Source organism: Myotis myotis, unplaced genomic scaffold, assembly GCF_014108235.1.
Source record: "Myotis myotis isolate mMyoMyo1 unplaced genomic scaffold, mMyoMyo1.p scaffold_m19_p_3, whole genome shotgun sequence".
Taxonomy (NCBI): Eukaryota; Metazoa; Chordata; class Mammalia; order Chiroptera; family Vespertilionidae; genus Myotis; species Myotis myotis.
In genome coordinates, this window is record NW_023416335.1 from 151958202 (window position 1) to 151982092 (window position 23891).

Genomic DNA, 23891 nt, shown 5'->3' on the forward strand with positions numbered 1-23891 from the left:
TTACTGCATTCGTCAAGGGCTCTTCACTGTTACACAGTGTTCACACTAACAGCCTTCTCGGCACATAATCCTAAAGTGGATCTTTTGACAATTGTAATAGATCAGGAACACGAGGGTTGGTCTTTTAGTGATTTAGCAAGAAGACAAAAGCAGAAATGAGTCCTGTACAACTATCTGTAAATGACTGCAACAATGAACCATGTGTTTTGGAAAATGAGATACAGTAACTAATAACGACTGATTTGTTTTTGTTCTAAGATCCAGGGCTAGCCTCCAAAGACAAGAATATTCATATTGGGAAAACTCTATTTCATCTTTCCCAGCGCATAATCCTAAAAGTGAGAGCTGAATCTAATTCAGTGGAGTTAATAAAAATCAGTGTCCAAATAACACCTCCTCGATTTCTATTATTTTTCAATAGAGAATGACTGAACTGGTGGTATATATGTACACACTTGCCCATGTTTAATCAAGCTCATGAACAGCAGGGCAGTCCAGTTCTGAATAGGGAGTTAGAAAATCTGCCCAATTTATTAATAACTAATATTAATGAAATACTACTCTACACCTTCTTGAAGTTCAGTACTCGTCTACCCCCATTTTACAAATAAGAAACTGACATTTAGGGAGGCTAACTATACCATCTAGGGACTTCAGCTAGTAAGTGGCACCCACACGACCTCTAACCCAGTCTGTCGGTCAGATTAATAGAACATTTCTGCCCGCCTCCCATCCATGCACCCTGCGTGGAGCAGCTGTAGTGTGCCAGGCCTAAATACTGGCAAAGAAGACACCATAACTATGAAACAAGGTCTCTACCCCCAATCAGGTTATGTTCCAGGCAAAACTGTTTCGTGGGAACCTTGGCAGAAGATAGGGGAGTATTTCTCAAGTGTCCTCTCTCAGCTTCTCCACGTCTAGCTTGGGGGATCCTATTATTCATCTCATGGAAGTGTGGTGAACACAGGAGTGAAGACATTATTATAGGCTTTTAACTACCGCGAACAGCATCTGGGTTTTAGTCAATCAAAGTAAGTGCTTTTCAATACAACATTATTATAATCATGTCTGCCAAGCTCTTTCACCCACGGATACAGAACTATTTTTGTTTCATAAAGGAAAAAAAAAACAAGGTAGGAGAATTTCTCATTCAGGAATCCCAGCAAGTCTTTCAAGATTTAGTAATTTTAGCACATCTTGCTGTGCTAAGAGAAAACAAATCCTTTGGCTTAGGCTGTCAACTGTGTGTGTGTGTGTGTGTGTGTGTGTGTGTGTGTGTGTGTGTGTGTGTTTAAGCTGCCTTAGTGCCAAATAAGAAATAACAGGGGCCGAGAGTACAGATTTCAGCAGAAGCACACAAAAACTACCTGGCTTCCTTAAATTCTTAGTCTCTTCCGTGCTGCCTTCGGGGTTCAAAATCAAGAACTAGGGAGCTCTGAGAAGGAAGAATGTCTGCAAGCAGGTAAAACCTCATCCTCATTTCGCAGGAGTAACTTTTTACTTCATGGCATCGGTACTTTTCCAATGAGAATAGGACACTGGGAACATCTGCAATAGCGAAAACGTGTGTGTGTGGGGTGGGGGGTGGGGGTGGGGGGCAGGGCCCAGAGTCATGGTGAGAGAAAATAAAATACGCTCCCGAAACTGGAAAGAGAATTGATTTGAGTACATCTTTAATTGAGAAAAGTTCAGGGCAAGCAAAGGAAAGATCATAAGGAAAAATAACCAATATAAAAGTACTGCCATAAAAATGTCTTGTTAGGAAGAGAAAAACTGTGGATTCCTTACACCACATCAGAGCCACAAGGCAGCACAATACAGTAGGTCACCTCCCTGCACAGATGGTGCGGCTTTATTCATATGGCCTCACTAGATTTGAGCTAACCTAATTACGGCACTAAAGAATTTAAAAGATTTAAAAGTAAATGAGTAAAATCAATCAACGGTCATGTAAATGTTGGTCCACTGCTCAGCACATACCAAAGCAGCCGTGGTGCACTATCTATCGATCCTTGCGATAGGACCACAGGTGGCCACAGAGCATAGCACCCCTGTCGGCCCAGGGACCACCGAATCATTAGGGCTAGAACGCAAGAAAGCATCACAGTAAGGGGTGATTTCTGGAAACACTGTGAGCCTTTTTCTGTAGAAGGAACTGCAGTTTCCCTCCCTCCAATAGATTCGAGGACACTCTTTCAGGGCCTATTCTATTAGCTTTCGTGGATTCGTACTGACCTGCATCAGTTTTTCAGACTCAAGCTTCGAATTAATTTAGTTGACCAAGCCCTTGTTGCACTCCTATTTTGTGTTAGGCAGAGCCCTAGGCACTGGAGTTACAAAAATGTGCAAGACGGCAGCTTCCTTTAGTGGGGAAGGCAAGTCCCAAGCTGATAGTATCAACGCACTGAGCTCAGTGCCATGGTAAAGGGATGCACCAGGAAGTTATAGAAAGAGGAGCTGCCCCAGACAGTGGACGAGCTTGGAAGACATGATGGCCTGGGAGATAAGTTACAACTTATACAGCTGTAACCACCAAGAAAGTGAAATACAACCCACAGAGTGGGGAAGATATTTGCAAATCATGTATCTAATAAGCAACATGAGCCCAGAATAAGGAGAGATTTGATTCCTTTGAAATAAGGTGTTGGAGGAGAGCTCTGCGGATCCCGTGGGCCGCCAGAAAGACAAACAAGTGGGCCCTGGAGCAAGTGAAGCCTGAAACGTCGCTGGAGGTGAACACAACAAAACTGAAGCTGTTCTGCTCGAGGCACATCATGGGAAGGCAGGATTCTTTGGGAAAGACAATGCTGGGAAAAACACGGCAGCAGGAGAAGAGGAAGATCAATTATGAGATGGAGTGACTCCAACAAGGGAAGCCACAGGCGTGAGTCCACAGGATCTGAGCAGGGCCGTTGAGGACTGGACGTTACGGGCTTCATTCACCGTAGTGTCACCAGAGTCAGAGCCGACTCAACGGCATGTAACACACAGGATAGTAAAGAGCTCTCACATAACACAAGTGACCCAACTTAAAAAGTGGGCAAAGGCCCTGACTGGTTTGGCTCAGTGGATAGAGCGTCGGCCTGCGGACTCAAGGGTCCCAGGTTCGATTCCGGTCAGGGGCATGTACCTTGGTTGCGGGCACATCCCCAGTGGGGGGTGTGCAGGAGGCAGCTGATCGATGTTTCTAACTCTCTATTCCTCTCTCTTCCTCTCTGTGAAAAATCAATAAAATATATTAAAAAGAAAAAAAAAGTGGGCAAAGGATCTCGATAGCCATTGCTCCAAAGAAGATGTACAGATGGCCAAGAGCACCTGAAAAGTGGCTAAACAACACTGCCGTCAGGAAGATGCAAGTCACAAGCACACGAGGTAGCGTATCTCCTCCCCTAGGATGGCCATCACCAGCAGGACAGAAGGTGACAAGGGTTGGCGAGGACACCAAGACATTGGAACCCGCATTCATTTACTACTGATGGGGATGTAAAACGGTGCAGCCACTTTGGAAAACAATCTGGCAGTTCCTTAAAAGGTGAAATGCCGGGTTAATACAGACTCAACCAATCCACTCGCAGGTATATATTTAAGGAACATGAAACCATATTTTCACACAAAAACTTGTATACAACATTTACAGCAGCATTATTCATACTAGCTGAGAAGTGGAAATAGGCTGTCCATCAACTAATGAAGAGATAAAAAAAATGTGGCTATAAAAAGGAATGAAGTACTGATTCATGGTACAGCACGAATTAACTTTGAAAATATAAGCACAGAGAATGAAGCTAGTCACAGAAGACCACAGTGATTCCCTTAATGTGAAATGTCCAGAATAGACTAATCCATAGAAACAGAAAGCAGATTAGCCGCTGACTAGAGCTGAAGGAATTGGGGGAGATGGGAGGTGATTGCTAAAGGTGCAGGGTTTCTTTTTGGGGTGATGAAAATGTTCTCAAATTGACTGTGGTGGTGGCTACTAAACTGAATATACTACAGTCCAGGGAACTGCACACATTACATGGGTGAGTTGGAAGATATGTATTATATCTCAATACAGAAATAATATAAAGAAATACTGTAGTATCACAATTCCATGAAATTTCAGCTGTTGAGATACTTCTAGAATGATAATAGTAACCACAAAATAACTCCTCATATTTCCATGCCTAGTACTTTTTAGTCTTTTATCAAATTAGACAATGCATGAGGCAAGCACTTTAAAATGATGTCTTCATAAAATGGCTCTTGCCTGATCATTATTATTTAATCCTCACCAGAGGACACATTTTTATTGACTTTTAGAGAGAGAGGAAGGTAGAAAGAAAGAAAGAAAGAAAGAAAGAAAGAAAGAAAGAAAGAAAGAAAGAAAGAAAGAAGAAAGAAAGAAAGAAAGAAAGAAAGAAAGAAAGAAAGAAGTGAGAGAAAAATATCAATCGGTTGCCTCCCGTACACACATCTGAGCAGGGATTGAACCCGCAACCTAGGTACGTGCCCTGACTGGGAATCGAACCCATAACCTTTTGTTATATGGGGATGACACTCCAACCTGGCCAGGATACTTGATTATTTTTATTTCATCCTGCATTTATCTATAAGCTAGAATAGTAAACTTATTTATTGGCCAGCATCCTTTGTATATTACTCATTACAATTTCTAATGCTGCATAGAAAAGATTTACCGAATAAAACATTAGGAGGGGCTTATGACCATGACTCCCAACTGCAAAAAACAGGACAATCTCTTTTATGCAGGAAAATGGCATCTCTGAGGAGGCCTAATCAGTCATTATTTAAATCTAGGGCAGGATCTACTAAATAATAATAATATTCTTTTTAACAAGGCTGAAATTTACTGTTTTTTTAATAACCAGTATTTCATTTCTGTTCTACCAGAAAACCACCACAGAATGAATCAACATCAATAATCCAACAAGACTAATACACAAAAAGTATGCTTTCAAACTACTCAATTACTTTGTAAAAAAAATTTTTTTGAAGTAGTTCCTCTAAGCTATAAAACCCACTGACTAATACTTACCAAACAAAATGGAAGTGCCTAGGAAAGGAAGAAATGAAGGCATTTCTCGCTATTGCTCTGGTGAAGAGTAGTCCTAACTCTTAAAATAAACGTCTTGAGACCACAGAGTGATGCATATTTTATGGAAAGACTGAGTCCAGCCCTAGCCAGTTTGGAAAGAGCCTTGGCCCACCGACTGAAGGGTCCCAGGTTGGATTCCAGTCAAGGGCACATGCTCAGGTTGCGGGCCAGATTCCCAGAAGGGGGCATAGGCAGCCAATCAATGATTCTCTCTCATCATTGATGTTTCTATCTCTCTCTCCCTCTCTGCAATCGAGAGAGAGAGAGAGAGAGAGAGAGAGAGAGAGAGAGAGAGAGAGAGAGACTGAGTTCAGACTAGACTGTTTCTCTAAACATTACTGAATGCCCAGGACTGGGACATAAAATTGAAAGACTGGGTGTGATACTCATGATTATCTATCAAATAAAAACAACATTTTTAAAGCATCACAAACCATCTCAATTATCTCACAGTCTTGTTTGGTCAGATGTTCTTTATGATATTAAGAAAAGTCTACATTCTGTTTGGATGCATCAGTACCTTTATCCACAGGGTATAAGGAATTTTTCCCAACAGACAGATGAGAACCACTGGAATGTCTTTAAGAGGAGAAGAAGAACCCAGTGAGACTCTAACTGGTTCCATCAATTGTTCACATGCTCTTTGCTCCTGAGAAAACATATACAACCTTACAGCCACCGATTAGCTAAACACCAGGTGCAGACTTTTATGAAATATTCTCCATAAAAGTGAGCTCTGACTTTTTTTAGTGAATGGACTGAATAAGCAAAAGCCAAGTCTTCATTTCTCTAGAAGTCTGAACCCAATAGACCCAGGGTGGAGTTACAATGGCACCTATTACAAGTCATGGGATGTGGAAAGTCACTTAACCTCTCCACGTTTCATCTTGTAAATGCACAAGGACTGCTGAGAGATACACGTGAAAAGCATGCTGTAATCTGCAAACCACTGGGAAACAGATGGAGATGGTATTACTGCTAGCATCAGTAGGCTTCATATGAAAAATATTTATTGGGTATTTCCTTGTGCCAGACTGCTTACTAGTAGCTGTAAATAACAGACTAAACGTCAGGAGCCCCATCTCCAGTGAAGGGACAGGCAATGGAAACAGTGAGAGCTAGTGATGTGCAGGGTATCTATAATAATAAAAGCGTCATATGCTAATGAGAGGATGTCCTTCCAGACGACCTTACGGACGAAGTCGGGGCTGCGAGGGAAGCCGAGGTCCTGGGTGCCGGGGGAAGCCGGTGCCAGCAGCCGGGGGAAGGAAGGCCTACTCTTGTACGAATTTCATGTATCGGGCCTCTAGTTAAGGTATGAAAGTCAAGGAGCAATGAGAGGTATGGGGTAGGGGTGGGTGTGGGGGGAATATTATGGTCAATTAATACTGGAATTAAAAATTTTAGACATATTGGATTACATAAGATATTACTGAAATTCATTTCACCTGTTCAACAGTTTCTTTTTACTTTTTTCAGTGACCATTTAAAAATCTAAAATTGAAAATGTGAATGAACAACATAAACTAACAAACAAAACAGAAACAGAAACATATATATATATATATATATATATATATATATATATATATATATATCATATATAAAGAATATATATAAAGAATCAGGGTCCATAACAGCCAAAATGACCGAAGGCTTGACCGAAAGCCAGGCTACACGCGCAGCAGACTCCGGTGGGCGGAAACTGGCGAGCAGGCTGAATTGCTGACCTCTCAGAGAGAGAGAGGGGCGGGGCTGATCAGCAGCCACCCTGGGCTGCTGGCGAGGCCCGGAGAGAGAAGCAGGGTCTGATCAGCTCCGGCTTCTGGCGAGGCCCAGAGAGAGAAGCAGGATCTGATCAGCTCCCTGATTCTCTCCCCGGGTCTCGCCAGCAGCCTGAGGGGGCTGCTGATCAGCCCCACCTCTCTCTCTCTGAGAAGTCAGCAGTTCAGCTTGCTCGCCAGCAGACTGGGGCAGCTGCTGATCAGCCCCACCTCTCTGATCAGGCCCAGAGACACTGACTGGCATAGAAACCGACCAATCAGAACCAAATCTGGGTGAACTGCAAGGAGCCAATGGCTGCCTAGGAGGCGGAGCTTTTGACGCTGACTGGCATAGAAACCGACCAATCAGAACCAAATCTGGGTGAACTGTGAAGGCAGAACCTAAGGTGGGGGCTGAGGAGGGGTTTTAAGGGCAACAGCTGTTTGCTGTAAGGTGTAAGAAAGCAGTTCAATTTTTTAAAAATATATTTTATTGATTTTTTACAGAGAGGAAGGGAAAGGGATAGAGAGTTAGAAATATTGATGAGAGAGAAACATCGATCAGCTGCCTCCTGCACACTCCCTACTGGGGATGTGCCCACAACCAAGGTACATGCCCTTGACTGGAATCGAACCTGAGGCCCTTGAGACCACAGGCCGATGCTCTATCCACTGAGCCAAACCGGTTAGGGTATGGTTCAATTTTTTATTGACCAGTTTGGCAGTTATAGTGCATATGGCTGGCTATCAGTCCAAATATAGGGATTATGTATTTTTGTCTGCCAAGAGCATCTCCTCCTGCTGAAAAAGGCTCCCCCCCCCCACCCCCCGCCCCATTTAAGCAATCCTATCCCATATAATCTACCTATACTAATAAAAGGGTAATATGCTAATTAGACCGGGTCCACCGGCCATCTTCCGGATGTCTGACTTCCTTCTGGACAAAGCCATGGTCGTGAGGGCCGAGGCAGAGGCAGTTAGGGGTGATCAGGCTGATAGGGGAAAGCAGTTAGGGATGAGATCAGGTCAGCAGGGGAGGGCAGTTGGGGGTGAGATCAGGCCTGCAGGGGAGGGCAGTTAGGGGCAATCAGGCAGGCAAGCAGAGGCAATTAGGGGTGATCAGGCAAGCAGGCAGGCAGGTGAGCGGTTAGGAGCCAGTGGTCCCAGATTGCAAGAGGGATGTCTGACTGCCAACCGACAGTCAGACATCCTCCAAGGGGTCCCCAATTGGAGAGGGTGCATGCTGGACTGAGGGGATCCCCCCTCCCACCCCCGCATGAATTTCGTGCACCGGGCCACTGTTAGATTCACAGATACAGAGAACAGGCTGACAGCTGTCAAAGAGGATGGGGTAGGGGGACTGGGTGGAAAAGGTTAAGGGATTAAGCAAAAAACCCCAACACACGCAGGCACACACACACACACCCCTCACGGACAACAGTGTGGTGATTCCAAATGGAAAGGAGGGTGGGAGATGTAAGGATAAAGGGGGGGTAAATGGTGATTGAAGGAGACTTGACTTTGGTTGATGAACACACAATATACAGATGATGAATTATAGAATTGTACCCTTGAAACATATATAATTCTATTAACTAATGACACCCCAATAAATACAATAAAGGGATGGAAGGAAAGGAGGGAGGGAGGAAGGGAGGGAGGGAGGGAGGGAAAAGGAAGAAAGACTAATCCTTCCTATCTAATAATAGACAAACATGGTAATTAACCATACCTCCAACACGCTTCCCATTGGCTTATCAGGGTGATATGCAAATTAACTGCCAACCAAGATGGTGGCCAGAAGCCAGGCAGCTGAAGCGAACAGGAGGCTTGCTTGCTCCAGTGAAGGAGGAAGCCAAGGTTTCCCACCTGCCGCTGCTCTGAGCTTGCACTCTAAGCAACTATGTTGCAATTATAGAAGCTAAACAAACCCCATGCTTTCAGCCAGCCGGCCAGCTGGAGTTGCAACAGTGTTTCAATTATAGAACCCAAACAAACCCAGATACCTACTTTCAGCAGCGGAGGTCTCAGAGCTGGAGCCAAGCCTCAGAGCTAAAGCCAGCTCTCAGTTCCAGTGACAGCCATAGAAGGTAAATAAATCCCAGAATAAAAAGAAAAAAAGAAAAAAAGGAGAGGTTGGGAGCTTCAGTCACCTGCCAGCCTGAAAACGGCCCTCAGCCCCTCACCCAGACTGGCCAGGCACCCCAGTGGGGACCCCCACCCTGAAGGGGGTGTGACCAGCTGCAAACAGCCATCATCCCCTCATCCAGGCTGGCCAGGCACCCAAGCGGGACCCCCACCCTGATCCAGAACACCCTTCAGGGCAAACCAGCTGGCCCCCACCCATGCACGAGGCCTCTATCCTATATAGTAAAAGGGTAACATGCCTCCCAGCACCAGGATCAGCAGAGCCATGAGGCCTCCCAAACCTGGGATCAGCGGAGCCTCGAGGCCTCCCGAACCTGGGATCAGCGGAGCCGCGAGGCCTCCCAAACCTGGGATCAGCGGAGCCACGAGGCCTCATGCCCCAGGATCAGCGGAGCTGCGAGGCCTCCCGGCACTGGGATCAGCGGAGCCGCAAGGCCTCCTGGCACCGGGATCAGCGGAGCAGCGAGGCCTCACTGCCCCTGTGTCAAGCGGAGCTGCGAGGCCTCCCAGCACTGGGATCAGCTAAGCAGCGAGGCCTCCCAGCACTGGGATCAGTGGAGCCACGAGGCCTCCTGGCCCCTGGAGCAGCGTGACAGGGGGCAGCGCCCCAACCCCCTGATCAGCCCTGCTCTGTGCGTGACAGGGGGTGGCGCCGCAACCTCCCCATCGACCCTGCCTTGAGTGTGACAGGGGGCGGCGCCCCAACCCCCCAATCAGCCCTACCCTGAGCGTGACTGGGGGTGGCATCACAACTTCCCGATCTGCCCTGCTCTGTGCATGACAGGGGGCGGCGCCCCAACTCCCCAATCGGCCCTGCTATGAGCCCGACCAGGGGATGCACCTAGGGATTGGGCCTGCCCTCTGCCACCCTGAGGGGTCCCAGACTGTGAGAGGGCACAGTGGGCTGAGGGACACCCACCCCCCCCACCAGTGCACAAATTTTTGTGCACCGGGCCTCTAGTCTATAGAATAAAGCCCTTCCAGGATATGGGTGAACTGGCATCTCAGTTCCTCCTAAGTGGAATCTGAAATGTGGAGTCCCCATCAGAAAAGGTCTTTGAAGAGTTAGCAGGCTTGATCAGAAGACAAGGCTTATGCACACAGCTAGCACGGGACAGAACACAGAGAATCAGGACACCAGTTTCAGTAGAAGTGTGACCTGGAGGAGCAAATAGCTCTGCGGAACTCATGCTTCTAAACTGCAAAATGGGCACTAGTCACAGCGGCCACCTTGCCTTCCAGAGGCAATGAGATGAGATGCGAAAAGACTTCCCCACCAGGCAAAGCGCCATGTTGGTCAATTACCATAAAATGTGCAATGAGAAAAACAAAACAGTCCTAGATTTCACGGTACTAACAACACAAGCGAAAGGACTTTCAGAAAAGGAAAGATCACAGGCCAACTGGGGTCGTCATCAGTAATAGCTTTAGAGGGGTTGGCCCTGCACTGCCTCTAAAAGATACGGAGGATTTGGAAGGCTGTGCCAATTTGGGGAATGAAAATGTAGTTCCTTAAATAAACCAAAATTGATATTTTTGATACCCTGGCCCCAAAGGGTTAGGTCCTGAGGAAGGGAGTTTAGGATGGCTAGACATGGTGTAACCTTTCAGGTACCGCTTCGTGGAAAATATAAACCCTGAAAGTCTTTCTCTGCTATTGAACTATGAAATCACCAATAACTTAAGCAAACTAAATAGCACAGACATGTATGAAACCAGGTTGTTTCCATTCTAAGCTCAAAATCATGGCCTCATCCTAGAACTCCAGGGACGATTAACCTATTAGTGGGGAGCATCATTAAAATAAATTAAGAGCCCTAACCGGTTTGGCTCAGTGGGTAGAGCATCAGCCTTCAGACTGAAGGGTCCCAGGTTTGATTCCGGTCAAGGGCATGCACCTTTGTTTCGGGCACATCCCCAGTAGGGGGTGTGCAGGATGCAGCTGATCGATGTTTCTCTCTCATCAATGTTTCTGACTCTCTATCCCTCTCCCTTCTCTGTAAAAAAATCAATAAAATATATTAAAAAGAAAAGAAAAGAAAGTCTTTTTAAAAAATTAAATAAATTAAGAAACTGTGCTCTCAGCACCGTTAATCCTCATTGTTTCAGAAATGAAAGTAAAGTCACTTCCACATTTCTGACATTTAAAGAGAGGTTGTATCCATTTTTCTATCTAAGTTTTCATTATAACATCTTCATTTGAAATGACGTTAACCTTAGTATTATTTTAGAATAAAAGCTTACTACAAAAGCATCAGTTTTCATAGCTTTTAAAAGCCAAATATTATATTTTGACCTAGATAACAATTTCAGGTAAAGTATGGAAAACAAATGTGCACTTTTTTTTTTTTTTTCAGATGAAAGCTAGCCAGGATAAAAGACAATAAATTAAGGTGATCAATGATTGCAGTTTATCTACGCTGCAGGAAAGGCCAGTTCAAGAAAGTACAGATCTGAAAGATTCACTAGACTGCTTTTATTTGGAATGCACAAGAGGCAGGATGTCATTAACTTCCCCGTAATTAAGCAAGGACATTTAAGACCATATTAGTAGATTGATTTTTACTAAAGGAAAAGGACAGAGTGTGGAAATCATTGATCTGTACAGAGTACAAAGATTTACATTTTAGAATGGCTGTGGTACTGACAACGGTTCCAGGCATTCTCTAAACATTGACCTTCTGTCCTGATCTAATTCGACACGAAGTCTCATGGAGTAAATACAAAGTCTAGCACGTTTTTCTCTAAATAAGTTTTAAGAATGAAAAGCTTTTAAACTAGTTTAAATCTTTTGTACTGAAGTAATTGCAAATTGAAGCTTTTTCAAATAAAGGCTGTTTCCTTTATTGCAGTAATTACAATTTGAAAGTGTATACTGGAATAGAGTTTAACCTCACAAGCAATTTACCACTGGCAAATAACAGGAGAATATTTACAGAGTTCCTACTGGGTTCCAGATCCTGGGACAAGCACTTGTTATATCTTAGCTCATTTCATTCTTACAGCAATGCAATCCTATTTTGCAGTGTCTCAATAACATAGATGAGAAAACAGTTGCACCAAGCACAGAGAGATTATTTTGTCCAAAGTTATACAATTAATAAGTACTAAAGCTTGAATTCCTATTTAGGTGTACCTGACTCTAAAGTCCATGATACAAAATTATAATGCTCAACAATTACAAAGAGAGTGACAACGGAAAGCAAGCCAAGTGATCCAGGCCCAGCCTTCTAGTAATTTGTTAGAATGCTATATATTGTATAACGACTAATGTATCAAATAAAAGTTTAAGTGTCTAGCATCATCTAAAAAAGCAATGATGGTATTTCTAACATTTAAAGTAAAAAAAAAAAAAAAAAGCCAAAAGAATACCACCACCCCCAAAAAAAGATTCAAAAAAATATATTTTTTTAACTGTCTAAGTGCTAATGTCAATTCCTTAGTATTTCCTGAATGTCATGATGCTATGGCTTTAAGAGAAACTATAATTAGGTCAACTGCTTTTGTTTTAAAATCATTATTGTACTATTGCTGTTATGTTATAACTACTGTAACACTTGGAACTATACAGGTTACAAATTAGTGCCTCAAAAGCAAAGATCATGTCTCTAAATTTTCACATAGCACATGATATTCAATAGCTATCTCTGATAAATGTTTGCTTCAGTAAAGACACTTAGTTATCAAAATGCTTAGTTATGCATAAATGGACTTAGGACCCAAATTTGCTATTCCATAAAATGCTTTTCCTTTCCCCTCTCCCATCACTACCTCTTCATCCTTTGCTCCATGTGGTCCTTGGGCATCGAGCCCTACAAGGTTTCTCCCATATACAATGTCCTATTTGGTCAACAGTGGAAAAAGAACTCCAGTTACGTGCATTGAATATCATTATGTTTTAAACATCTCTCAATCAAAGGCATATTTTATATGTCTACTTCTACCATAAGAGAAGACCCTCATCTAGGAAAACAACACAGGAAACACCAATTATTTCACTTCACTTTCTTTAGACTTCTATTATAGACTTTGGCAACTTCATATCTTATTTGATTTAACTTCATACAGTTCAATAAATGAGAGCTCCAATAACCTCTGGCTCCAAGTGAACTAAAACCCTGGCTCGGGAGCGGAAAGTAGGATCCCAGAAAGTAGCCTAGTTAGCCACGTTTCCTCAGCCTTCACAGCACAACGGAGAATCACAACACAGTCTAGGTCCGAGAATACATACCTTCTAGGCTTTAGCCCACAAAATCCTTGACCAGATGGCAATTTAAAAAATCAACCATGTATACAATATATACATATAATCAAGTTATGTATTTAATCAATTTATATGTAATCAATTTATATATATATATATATTTTTTTTTTTTAAGATTTTTTTCAGGCCTAAGCCAATACTGAACATCAACCAGCTTTGTTTAAACATCAGAAATATTAATTCTCTTCTTTGTTATTTTATCTTTTCAAAGTACAAAAGAAAAATGTTTAATTTGATACACAATCCATGTATTAATAATAATATCCTATGTATTCTATTTTATCCTCGGGTCTGGGCCAAACTCTATAATAAAAGTGTATTTCTAGTCCTGCATCCAACTTTTACCCACATAATCTGAAAAAAATTGAATTTCACAATGTTCATTCAATAATGTGCACTCAGCAAGTGAACAATGAGGACCAAAATGCTTACCCTACTCACCTGACAAACATTTACTGAGCATCTTCCAGGTGCTGGGCTCTGGACAGACAAATATAATCACATTGTGTCTTTTTGCCCTCAGAGCCTCCTGGTCTACAGGCGTGAAGACAAGTAACTGTTATTTTTTTAAATGATCATCACTTACAATGGAATGTATAAGTCCTATAACTGAAGCATGAAGCAAGTGCTGTGAGAATAACACATAAGAAGGAACAACAAATTCTGCCCAGGTAAATCAGGGAAGACTCTGAGGGGACACTGGAGGGAGCAGCTAAGTAGGAATATGCCAAATTGGGCAAAAAGGGTAGTTTGTGCAAAGACCCAGGGGTATGATTATCTGGAGAGTTCAGGGCATTACATGGATGTCAGTTTTTTACTTTCTGCAGGGTGATAAATTAAGCAGAGGCTGGGCCAATTATTAGAAAATTCAAAATTAAACATTCTATAAGATAAGGATACTATCTTTATTCAGCTCTCTATTTGATTATAAGGAATGTTTCAATCCTATATAATAAAAGCCTAATATGCAAAGAGTCCAGTCGTCCATTCAACCAATCAAAGCATAATATGCTAATGATATGCTAAGGCGACTCAACTGCTCAATATGATGGGCACTGACCACCAGGGGGTAGACGCTCCAATTGGTAGGTTAGCTTGCTGCTGGGGTCCGGCCAATTGGGACAAGCGAGATGGGCCGGACAAGCCCTGGAGCCCTCTCTCGGTCCCTCCCTGGCTGGCCAACCTCCCACAACCCTCCCTGGCCCTGATCGTGCACCGGTGGGGTCCCTCAGCCTCGCCTGTGCCTTCTCACAATCCGGGACCCCTCAGGAGATGTCGGAGAGCCAGTTTCGGCCCGATCCCACAGGCCAGGCCGAGGGACCTCACTGGTGCACGAATTTGTGCACCGGACCTCTAGTTTATTTAATAAGTTAAAAACAAAAGCAGAGAGAGAACCAAGATGGCGGCATAGGTTAACGCCGGAGTTTGCTGCTTTGAACAACTACTTCAAAAGTGAAACCAAAAAACGGAAGGGACATCACCCAGAACCACAGGAACGCTGGCTGAGTGGAAGTCCTACAACTAGGAGGAAAGAGAAACGCATACGGACACTCAGAGGAGGCGCAGTGCTGAAGTCAAATTCTGAGGTGCGGAGTGCGCGGAGCGGGCTGGCGGCGGAGGGCGCGGTTGGCGTTTTCAATCGGGAGGGAGTCGCAGAATCTGAGCTCCAGATACAGGCGAGTCTTTAGGGACCCAGACTCAAACGGGAGAAGCGGGACTGTCTGGCTTCGGTCAGAGCGAGTGCAGCTTTCTCTCTGAGCTTTGCAGCGGGTGCTGGGACTCAGAGAGGCAGAGCCCCTGGGGACAGGACTGAGAGCCGCCATAACTGCTCTCTCCGGCCCACCCTGTTGATCCTGTGCGACCCGCCCCGCCCAAGCCCTGCACAGAGGCTTTTGCCGGATAGCCTCAGGCAAACGCTAGATTAGCACCTCCCTAGAGGACAGAAGTTCTCTCACTGCTGACACAGCTGATTCTCATAGCCACTTGGCCTGGAGGTCAAACCCTCCCTGGAATTAGCTACAACAATCAAGATTTAACTATAAGACTTCGAACAAAGACCACTAGGGGGTGCACCAAGGAAGCATAACAAAATGCGGAGACAAAGAAACAGGACAAAATTGTCAATGGAAGATATAGAGTTCAGAACCACACTTTTAAGGTCTCTCAAGAACTGTTTAGAAGCCGCCGATAAACTTAATGAGATCTACAAGAAAACTAATGAGACCCTCGATCTTATATTGGGGAACCAACTAGAAATTAAGCATACACGGACTGAAATAACGAATATTATACAGACTCCCGACAGCAGACCAGAGGAGCGCAAGAATCAAGTCAATGATTTGAAATGCGAGGAAGCAAAAAACACCCAACCGGAAAAGCAAAATGAAAAAAGAATCCAAAAATGCGAGGATAGTGTAAGGAGCCTCTGGGACAGCTTCAAGCGTACCAACATCAGAATTATAGGGGTGCCAGAAGATGAGAGAGAGCAAGATATTGAAAACCTATTTGAAGAAATAATGACAGAAAACTTCCCCCACCTGGTGAAAGAAATGGACTTACAGGTCCAAGAAGCGCGGAGAACCCCAAACAAAAGGAATCCAAAGAGGACCACACCAAGACACATCATCATTAAAATGCCAAGAGCAAAAGATAAAGAGAGAATCTTAAAAACAGCAAGAGAAAGAAACTCAGTTACCTACAAGGGAATACCCATACGACTGTCAGCTGATTTCTCAACAGAAACTTTGCAGGCCAGAAGGGAGTGGCAAGAAATATTCAAAGTGATGAATACCAAGAACCTACAACCAAGATTACTTTATCCAGCAAAGCTATCATTCAGAATTGAAGGTCAGATAAAGAGCTTCACAGATAAGGAAAAGCTAAAGGAGTTCATCACCACCAAACCAGGATTATATGAAATGCTGAAAGGTATCCTTTAAGAAGAGGAAGAGGGGAGTCAGGTGGGGAGAAACTAAGATGGCGGCATAGATAAACACCGGGAAATTTCTGCTTCCCACAACAATCGATAAACGCATCAAAAACACAAGGTGGACATCATCCAGAACTACAGGAGGGCTGGCTGAGTGTAAATTCTACAACTAGAAGGAAAGAAAAGCACACTGCGAGCAGGAGGAGCTGCGGAGGTGGCGTGCAGAGGTACGGGGGCTCGCGCGGGCGCGGAAAGGGTCTGGCACCTGAGGACGCGGCTGTCTTTTTGAATCCGGAGGGAGACACAAGCTCCCGACGCCTCTGAAATCCGGTTCCGGGAAGTCTCTGGGGACCCAGGGCTCATACGGGGAGATACTGGACTGTCTGGCAGCGGGCGAGCTTGAGAGCGGCTTTCCCTCAGAGGTGCTTGCAGCCATTGCCGGGACACTGGGACTCGCGACTCCTTAGGGCAGGGCTGAGGCTCCGCCATACCTGCTTTCTCAGCCCTTTGATTCCTTGAGGCCCCGCCCCGCCCAGGCTTCGGCAGAGGCTTTTGCATATGAATGCCCCGGCCATTTGCAACCTGTAATTACCTAACAGCAGCCGGGCCAGATAGACTCAGAGCTTCCAAGAGAAGGCCCAGGCCCCACAGCGGCTTGCATTGCTACACAGCTGAGCATCATCAGGGCAGCTGATTCTCGCTGCCAATTGCCCTGGAGGTCAATTCCTCCCAGTGATCCTACAACAACCAAGGCATAGCTACAACAAGACTGTGCACAAAGCCCACGAGGGGGTGCACCAAGAGTGTCCACCTCAGGTAACTGGGGAGGCTGAGCTACTGGGCCCTACAGGACACCTAGCACACAAAGCCACTCTATCAACACAGGGAAGCAGCCAAAATGCGGAGACAAAGAAACAGGTCACAAATGGCAGAAATGGAGGAAAGCAAACGACTGGATATAGAGTTTAAGGCCACGTTTATAAGGTTTTTCAAGAATTTTATGGAAACCGCCGATAAATTTAATGAGTCCCTCAATAAGTATAGTGAGACCATGGAGGACATGAAAAAGGACCAACTAGAAATTAAGCATACACTGACTGAAATAAAGAATAATTTACAGAGATCCAACAGCAGACAAGAGGATCCCAAAAATCAAGTCAAAGATATGAAATACAAAGAAACAAAAAATACCCAACTGAAAAAGAAAAAAGAAAAGAGATTCCAAAAATATGAAGATAGTGTAAGGAGCCTCTGGGACAACTTCAAGCGTACCAACATCAGAATTATAGGGGTACCAGAAGAAGAGAGAGGGCAAGATATTGAAAACCTGTTTGAAGAAATAATGACAGAAAACTTCCCCCACCTGGTGAAAGAAATAGACTTCCAAGTCCAGGAAGTGCAGAGAACCCCAAACAAAAGGAATCCAAAGAGGACCACACCAAGACACATCATAATTAAAATGCCAAGAGCAAAAGACAAAGAGAGAATCTTAAAAGCAGCAAGAGAAAGACAGTCAGTTACCTACAAGGGAGTACCCATACGACTGTCAGCTGATTTCTCAACAGAAACCATGCAGGCCAGAAGGGAGTGGCAAGAAATATTCAAAGTGATGAATAGCATGAACCTGCAACCAAGATTACTTTATCCAGCAAAGCTATCATTCAGAATAGAAGGTCAGAGAAAGACCTTCACGGATAAGAAAAAGCTAAAGGAGTTCATCACCACCAAACCAGCATTATATGAAATGCTGAAAGGTATTCTTTAAGAAGAGGAAGAAGAAAAAGGAACTCTTACCATTTGCCACAGCGTGGATGGAACTGGAGAGCGGATAAATACCACATGATCTCACTCATTTGTGGAATATAATGAACAACATAAACTGATGAACAAGGACTGATCCAGAGACGGAGAGGCATTGATTGGACTGTCGGGCTTTGGAGGGAGGGTAGGGAAGTGTGGGGGTAAGGGGGAAAGATCAACCAAAGGACTTACATGCAGGCATATAGGCCTAACCAATGGACACGAACAACAGGGCGGGGGGGGGGGGGGTGAGGGCATGAGCGGGGGGGGGGGGGGTAGAGGGTAACGTGGGGACAAGGACACATATGTAATATCTTAATCAATAAAAATATATTTAAAAAAAAAAAAGAAGAGGAAGAGGAAGAAAAAGGTAAAGATACAAATTATGAACAACAAATATGCATCTATCAACAAGTGAATCTAAGAACCAAGTGAATAAATAATCTGATGAACAGAATGAACTGTTGATTATAATAGAATCAGGGACATAGAAAGGGAATGGACTGACTATTCTTGGGGGGGAAAGGGGTGTGGGAGATGCGGGAAGAGACTGGACAAAAATCGTACACCTATGGATGAGGATAGTGGGTGGGGAGTGAGGGCGGAGGGTGGGGCGGGAACTGGGAGGAGGGGAGTTATGGGGGGGGGGGGAAGAGGAACAAGTGTAATAATCTGAACAATAAAGATTTAATTAAAAAAAATAAATAAAGTGGCTTAAAATTACAAATCATTTAAAACACCTGCCTTGTACCATTCTTATTTATTTTGGTCCATTCACCTTGCAATTTACTTTGAAAAGCTACACTTCTTAAAAGATAGTATATCTTTTAATCTTTACAACAAAGCGGTTAAAAAAGAATCAAGGGAAAATGCTAGCATTTTCTAATCTTATACTTCATTATAAACTCTTTTTTTAAAAATATATATTTTCAGAGAGGAAAGGAGAGGGAGAGAAAGATAGAAACATCAATGATGACAAAGACTCATTGATTGGCTGCCTCCTGCATGCCCCACACTAGGGATCAAACCTGCAACCTGGGCATGTGCCCTGACTGGGAATGGAACCATGACCTCCTAGTTCATAAGTTGATGCTCAACCACTGAGCCACGCCAGCCAGGACATTATGAACTCTTTATGGGACCTAAATACAAAATCAGCTTCACTGCCTGGCCAGTGTGGCTCAGTGGTTGAATGTCAACCAATGAACCAGGAAGTCATGGTTCCATTCCCCTTCAGGGCACATGCCTGGGTTTGGGGCTCCATCCCCAGTAGGGGGCATGCAGGAGACATGCAATGATTCTCTCTCATCAATATTTCTCTCTCTTTCCCTCTCCTTCCTCTCTGAAATCAATAAAAACATATTTAAAAAACACTACCTGCTTTATTGCCTCTGCCATGCCTACTCCTATACCTAGCTGCTCCTTTCTGGAAGAGATTCTTTTTTACACGTGATCAGATGCACAAACAGCTCTAGCACATGGTTGAGAACTACATCTTAGCTTTCCCCCTCCCCTAATTATGCTTCCACAACCGGAACACGGGCTTTTTATTTTTTATTTTATTAATTCTAACCTAAGGAGTGAAGATTTTTTTCCATTGATGATTTTAAGGAGAGTGGAAGGCAGGGGCGGGCGGGGGTGGGGGGAGGAAGGGAAGGAAGGAAAGAGGGGGGGGGGGGGAGAGAGAGAGACATATACATCAACTGGTTGCCCCCCGCAGGAACACCAATAGGAGTGGTGGGGAGTAGATTTGAACCTGCAACCCAGGTACGTGCCCGTGATCAAGAATCCAACCCGAGACCCTCTAGTTCACAGGCAGACACTTTAATCACTGAGCCACACAGGCCAGGGCTGAACACTGGCTTTTAATTGAATCTTTCGCCCCCAGCTTTCTGCCCACACTGTGTACCCACTCTGTTAAGAAGGCAATGGGCCGCCCTAGCCAGTTTGGCTCAGTGGATAGAGTGTCGGCCTGCGGACTCAAGGGTCCCAGGTTTGTTTCCGATCAGGGGCATGTACCTTGGTTGCGGGCACATACCCAGTGGGGAATATGCAGGAGGCAGCTGATTGATGTTTCTCTCTCATCGATGTTTCTAACTCTCTGTCCCTCTCCCTTCCTCTCTGTAAAAAATCAATAAAATATATTAAAAAAAAAAAAAAAAAAGAAGGCAATGGGCCGATAGACTGTAGGAAAGAGGGAAGGTGGGAGCAAGAATTGGGTAAAGGGAAATACAGCTTGATGAGAAAAGCAAGAGCAATAAGAAAGGGAAAAGGAGGGATATGTGAGGAAAGGGGGCAGGTGAAGGAAATAAAACCCATGTACAGTAAGTGACGAAGGTCTTCAGGAAGTCACTGAATCAGACTTGGGCGCTGGGGGGCTGTGGGAATCCTTTGGTCTACCCGCGCTTGTCTTCAGGCTCTTAGATTGTTGAAGGGCACATGCTGTTTTTAACAAAGTCCAGACATCAGCCTTCAGGCCTGGGCCAGCATGAAAAAAAAAATTTCAAGAACAACAGAAAGCACAATTTCTTTTTCTTATTAGAACCAAAGTATAGGTTGCTCAAAATTATAAAATCCCCCTACTCCCCACCCTTTAGAAATCTAAACTGGTCATAAATGTATAACTTCCATTTTAATGGAATTTGCTTCTTTCGCAGCACCCTAATTCTATGTAGCTCTGAGACCAAAACAGTAGAAATCCCTTGTTTTCAGTCTACTTTTATGGTTAGGTGTTGCAGCTCCTCAAGCATTTTAATTATTTTTGGCACCTCAGGGGTAGAGTGGAAAGGTTACTAAAAACAGGTAGAGTCCCCCAAAATTCTTTGCACCATCTTCCTTCTCTGTTAAAAATGAGCCCAATTCAACAGGACCAAAAGCTTTCCACATCAGCCCACAGTACAGTTTTTCCCCTTTGAAGTTTAGATGTTCCTGGCGGGCACCCACACTCCTCGCAGGCACAGCTGACGGTCTCTTGGCTGCCGGCATTCAGAACACTGCTGAATGGATGCCATTGAGCCTCTGCCACTCCCCTGGCTCCTTCTCCAGCACAGGTGCCAAGTGACCCTGAGCCTAGGCAGGCATCGGTGGGCAGGGCACGCCGGCCCCGGCCCCTGGACCAGAGCTCTCCGGACGCTGCTGGGAAGCACAGGAGGAGAGCATTGTTTTCTTCTTCACTCTGGTTACAGGGTTGGCTGGCTGGGATCATCCCAGAGGCAGAACACTCGGCCCGCATCCAATGAAGCACTTTATATTATTCAACAGTCCCCTCCTGCGGTTGCCATAACAGCTACTTATAGTCTTATCTTCAGACCTGCATATGAGCATTATATCAAGAGTAAACTCAAATGCCCCGCGAGGCCAGACGAGCCCCATGAATGAATGACGCAGGGAATAAAAGAACGAGGGACAATAATGTCTCTACTGAAGTCCATGACTTCTAGCCCCCAAGCTCCAGTTCACAGTTACTATGTAGGAGCCTGGTGTAATTATGCCAAAACTGATTGGTTTTTTTTTAAATAGACAAGCCAGAAATCTGGATAATTTGGGTAATCTCCAAATTTTTTTAATATCAGCAACTAAATAAGATAAAAAACTGAAACAAAATTGAGATCAATAATAATTTGGGGGGGGCTCATGAATGAGGCAGCAATATAAATAGTGTGTGGGAAACCAATCAAAGTTACTTAAGGTGAGCCCTGATCGGTTTGGCTCAGTGGGTAGGGCATCGGCCTGCGGACTGAAGGGTCCCAGGTTCAATTCCAGTCAAGGGCATGTACCTTGGCTGCGGGCACATCCCCAGTGTGGGGTGTGCAGGAGGCAGCTGATCGATGTTTCTCTCTCATTGATGTTTCTGACTCTCTCCCTCTCCCTTCCTCTCTGTAAAAAATCAATAAAATATTTTTTTTTAAAGTTACTTAAGGTGACATATTTAGTGAGTAATATTATTTCCTGGCTTTAAAAAAAAATATCCTCACCAGAGGATATGTTTTTACTGATTTTCAGAGAGAGAGAGAAAGAGGAGGGTGGGGAGATACAGAAACTTTGATCAGCTGCTTCCTATATACACCCTGATTGTAAATCAAACCCACAACCTGGATATGTGCCTGACCGGGAATCAAGAGAGCAACCTTTTGGTGTCTGGTATGACATTCCAACCAACTGAGGCACCCAGCCAGGGCTAGTTCCTGGCTTTTAAGTGAAGTTATTTGTAACCTGGATGCCAATGGCTTGACTTATTCTAAACATCTCATACCAACTTTCTCGGAATTGAAAATACTAGAACAGTTTCACTTCCTCACCATTCTCTCCTGGACTCACACTAAATCTGGAAGATGATCTGAAGCCCAATTTCATTGGACCTGTTTCTCAAAATGAGAACTGTTCGTGCTGACTCGAGGAATCAGAAGAGCATGTGCTCCCAGTGCTGTACCAGTCCCGTCAGCCAGCGCCACGACCGACAGCGCCACAGCATAGCCTGTGGTTCCTATGCTCTCCTCTTGGGACACATGTTAGAGGCACAGACGAATCACAGAATCTCAAATCTACCATAAGCCTTAGGCATCATTTAGTCCTATCTGCTGTCTGGTGGCCATACTGCCCAAGCCCATGCCTGCCCAGAGTTCACTCTCTCTCTCCCAAGAGCAGCCTCTGTTCCCATCAGGCAACTCCAACCCTTAAGAAAGTCTCCTTGAACTGAAACAAGAACTTAGCCATTGGTTCAACAAAAATGTATCAAATGCCAGCACTATGACTCATGCTAATTGCTTTTCTATAAAGGTGAATAAACAGGAACATCCCTCCCCTTCTGCAAAGAAGTCACAAATACTTTTTAAATTAAATAGCAAACTTCCAAAAGAGTACTTTGTATGAGTAAGTGCACTCAAGAGACTGGACAAAGCCAACCAATCAAAAAGCCCACTAAACACGGCAACTCATGAGAAGTAAATACAGAATTACTTCATAGTTATGGGAAAGCAGTTATGAATACTCAAATGTGAAACTTCCTTCAAAACTAACCTAGGAACGTTTCCGAATCACTATGGGAACCAAAGGCCAGAAGGAAAGCAGTTGCCAAGTTCATTACCCACTACAAAAGGAACAGACTTACCCACCCATAACCTCCACACTTGCAGTGGTACAAAACCAGGTTTCAGTATCACCACCTGTTTTCATTCAATAACTGTACTGATAACTGTATCCTAAGCATAAAGCAAGAAAAAGATATTCAACCAAAACCATTCCAAAACCATTCCCATTGTCCCCCACCCCCAAGTTTGCCCAATTAAGAGTGATTTGAGGAAGAAAAAAAAGGGCAGTAAATGGTAATTAAGGTTTGCATGGCAGCTCACAGGTTATAGGACTTGGCCCAATGCCAACGTGGGCATAAATTTTGTGGATAGCTTTGTTTCTTCAACTGAGCATAGGTGACAATTTTCTCTGTTGCTATGATCAAGATTTTGTTTTCCATTGAAAAAACTAATCTTCATTCAGTTGTTATGAGGATTAAATTAGATAATGCACTTAAGAAATTTAAATAGAGCCTCACATAGAAAATGGAACCTATTGTTATTCGCATTATTATTATTACATCTATTGGTCCTAAAACATCTTCACACATTTCTCAAGAACCCATACTTTGCGAGTTCTAATGCACTGTAGATTCCACTTGGGGTGCTGATTATGCCTATTAAAAATGAACTTTTATTTTCTCCATCATTCAGGCAAACACTCATTTCAGAAGATTAGAAAAGTAGAAAGAAGGGGGGAAAATTCAACCATCTAGGGAACACATCTGTTAATACGGTGCAATTCCTTTTTCTAAAAAACATGAATGATTTTTTAAATTTAAAAATAACAATTTATTGCTACAAAAACAGACATGTAAATGAT

The 23891-nt window shown here is 44.0% G+C and overlaps 1 protein-coding gene across 3 annotated transcripts in view; it reads right to left on the minus strand.

Annotated features, from left to right (window-relative positions):
• Positions 1-23891, minus strand: part of SRGAP1 (SLIT-ROBO Rho GTPase activating protein 1) — a 277626-nt gene that overhangs the window by 150593 nt on the left and 103142 nt on the right. The gene's annotated exons all lie outside the window — the stretch shown is intronic.